We start from the raw sequence: 3,408 nt of genomic DNA on the forward strand, positions 1-3,408 counted from the left end.
TGAAGACTATGGCCTGAATCAGGTGCACCTGAGTCTCCAGACTGACAATGTTGCTTTTCAGTACTCTGGAGAGGTCCCTGACAGCAGACTTTCCCAGTGCAATTTGTCTCTTGATTTCCTGGCTGCTGGTACGAAGTATATTGATTGTGGAGCCAAGAAAACTAAAGCTGTTAACAATCTCAATCTCCTCACTATCTATCATGATGCCGCCAATTGGCTCAGTGGTGAGAATCCTTGTTTTTTGATGTTTAGTGCTTACATTTTAAAAATTTTCCTTTTTTTTTTCCATGCCCCAGGATCCCACATTAAATTTAGTTGTCATGTCTCTTTAGGTTCCTCTTGGCTGTGACAGTTTCTCAGACTTTGCTTTGACCTTGACTGTGTTCAGGAGTGCTGGTCACTTATTTCACAGAATGCCCTTCTGTTGGGATTTGCTTGGTGTTTTTTCTCATGATTAGACTGGGATTATGGGTTTTCAGGGGGAAGATCTCAGAGGCAAAGTTCCATTTTTATCACATTCTATCAAGGCTACACGATTCTTCACTGTTGACATTGACCTTGAGTCACCTGATTCAGATAGTGTTTATTAGGTTTCTCCCCCTCCCTTTCCATACTGTCCTAGTTGGAAGGAAGTCACAGTGCACAGCCCACGGCTAAGGAGTAGAGTTACGCTGACTTTTTTCGGAGGTGGAGTATATTGGTAACATTTTGTTGTTGTTGTTGTTGTTGTTTCCCCTATCTACAGTGCTAAGCACTCCCACACAGCATTTCTCCATTCCATCTTCCAAAGGGGCCTAAGAAATGCAGAAGATTTAACTGATGTGGAAGCTGAGTCTCAGAGGGGAAAGAGTGATTCCCTGTTGGGCCCCTGGGCTTCTCGCCATTCTCTTGGACAAGAATTCTAAGTTTCACAGAAGGTTGGAGCAGGACAGAACCTGAGTGTGAACTCTTGATTCAGATGGATTTGAATTCTGCCCAGGTATGAGCTCTGTTCTCCTTTACCTCTCTTGCACCCCAATTTCCTCATCTGTATAATGGGGGTACTCTTTGGAGGCAAGATTGGTGAAACTTTGTCTCGCATACTTTTTGGGCATGTTGTCATGAGATGCCAGTCTTTGCAAAAAGACATTAAGCTTGTTAAAGAGAGAAAGACCCTTAACTAGATGAATTGACATGGTGACTGCAACAATGGGCTTTTTTAAAAAAAAAAATGAAATCTTTTTATTTTTTGTATGTGTACTATCAAATCAGATCTGACTGGTACAGGAGGAGATTGCCTCTCCTTCTCCAGCAGAGCATCTGGTAGATTCGAACGGTGTACCTCTGGCATTGTAGTGCAGCTTCTTGCCACTAGGCCACCAGAGCTCCCCAACAATGGGCTATTACGTATAGCAGAGATCTTGAGGATGGCGCAGGATAGGACATAGAGCAAAGTTCAGATCTGTTGTTCACAGGGGAGTTAAGAATCATTGTTGAGCCGAGAGCACCTAACAGCACAATGGCGGTAACAATAGCTCCTACCAACTAGTGCTGTGAGGTATAGAGTCTACATATGGAGCCCCAGATCCTGGTCCTGCTCTGAGAACGCTGTGCATAGTAACTTACGCTCTTGCTATGATTATTATTAGTATTATTATTATTTTGAGATTTAATACGTGAGCTTATTTATTTGCCACACATAGAAAATTCTATTTCTGACTGGATTTGGATTTGGAGGTAGAAGCTCTCAGAGAGGACAGCTTCCGTCTCTTGGCGATCTGCTCCTGGCATTTCTCTTTGGCCTCCTTCTTTCTCTTGGCCAAAAGCTTAGCGTACTCGGCAGCCTCCTCCTTATTTTTCTTAGTGCGCTGTTTCTTCAGCGAAATGCGCCGGCGCTTGTGCTGCAGAACGCGTGGAGTAAGAAGACGCTGAATCTTGGGCGCTTTGGTCCTGGGTTTCTTGCCTTCTTTGTTCAGTGTCTTTCTCACAACATATTGACGGACATCATCTTCCTTGGAGAGTCTGTGAATTCTGCTGGCTCTCTTGGGCCCCAGGCGACGTGGCACAGTGGAATCAGTCAATCCCCTTTCTTCACAATGACCAAGTTGAGAACACTCATATTGGCATCCACAGTGCAACCCCGGACAGATTTGTGCTTCCTCTCTCCGGTTCTCCATGGTCTGTAACAAGAGTGCCCCTTGCTCAGCAGCCGGGGAACTCGGCCATGGGTCAAGACACCCTGCTTCATGGGGAAACCTTGCTTGTCTTTTCCACCGCTGACCCGGACAACATATCCCTTCCACTCGTCACCGAGAGAGTCAGCAGCAACTTCTGTGGCCATTTGCTTCTCATAAAACATACGAAGTTTGCGTTCATCGTCCACCTCAATGAGTTTCTGGCAGCCAGAGGCTGGGAAAGAGATGTTCAGCTTCATGGTAAAGCAGCCGATGGCCCCAGCGGTGCCACGAAAAAGATATGAATATTATTTTAATAATTATCCTTTTGAGTCATCCTGTGGCCGATTGTCTTCTTACTGGCAGGTCAAAGGTTTCTAACCCTTCTTGTCTCTGGGGTCACAGCTCTGGCTTCAGATTTCCGGCCCACCCCCCAGGCAGATCAAAAGGACCTGATACCTTTCATCTTTTCTCACAGACATTCTGGGATTTGGAGGAAAGAGGCCTAGGCAGGGGTGTGGCTGTGCCCCCAATAACTCTCTGTGTGACTTTGGGAGAGTATCTGTCCCTCTTTGGGCCTCTACTGTGACCTGAGAGGGTAAGCTGATAAGGCACTGTTTCCTTGACACTGATTTTCACCCTAGTCATGTGGGGCCAAGTGCTTGCCCATTTTCAGATGTGGATGGAAAAGAACTTGGGCTTCAGGTTTTCCCTCCGTGTACAGAGAACTCTGCTGGCCTAGTGGTAAGGAGCTGCACTGCTATCCCAAAGGCACTAGGTTCAAACCCACCAGCTAGCTGTTCTGCAGGAGAAAGATGGACAATCTCCTCCCGTGCAATTTACTGCCTCTGAAAACCCACTAAAGGATCAGTTATGGGTTAGTTCTGACTCTATGGCACACAACAACAACAACAACAACAACAACAACAACAACTAGGTGTAAAGTACCAGACAGTGAGGCCATTTGGATTGGTGATGGTGCAGGTCTGGGCTCAGTGGTTAGCACAGCATTTTCTGTTGTCACCCAGGCCTCACCTCTGAGGTGTTCTGGCGGGTGGGTAGGCAGCAAGCCTGGAGAGACTGCCAACCCCTCCTGGAGGCTGTTCTGAGGGAGAATGTGCCACCTGCTCCTCCCTGCCGACTCTGCTGGGCTGGGTGAGGCTTCCCCACCCTCTTGGCTTTCCAGGCCTCTGGACTGGAGCCTTCTCCTAACCTGTCTCAGCAGTGACCACAGCAACCTCTCACCTGTTGACAA

General features: G+C 47.1%; 1 pseudogene; it reads right to left on the reverse strand.

The window, feature by feature from the left end:
* Positions 1–1,688: 1,688 nt before the first annotated feature.
* On the reverse strand, positions 1,689–2,413 carry LOC102854198 (annotated as a pseudogene).
* Between the last annotated feature and the right edge of the window lie 995 nt (positions 2,414–3,408).

Source organism: Elephantulus edwardii, unplaced genomic scaffold (genome assembly GCF_000299155.1).
Source record: "Elephantulus edwardii isolate Elephantulus edwardi_28Jun2011 unplaced genomic scaffold, EleEdw1.0 scaffold00015, whole genome shotgun sequence".
Classification (NCBI taxonomy): Eukaryota; Metazoa; Chordata; class Mammalia; order Macroscelidea; family Macroscelididae; genus Elephantulus; species Elephantulus edwardii.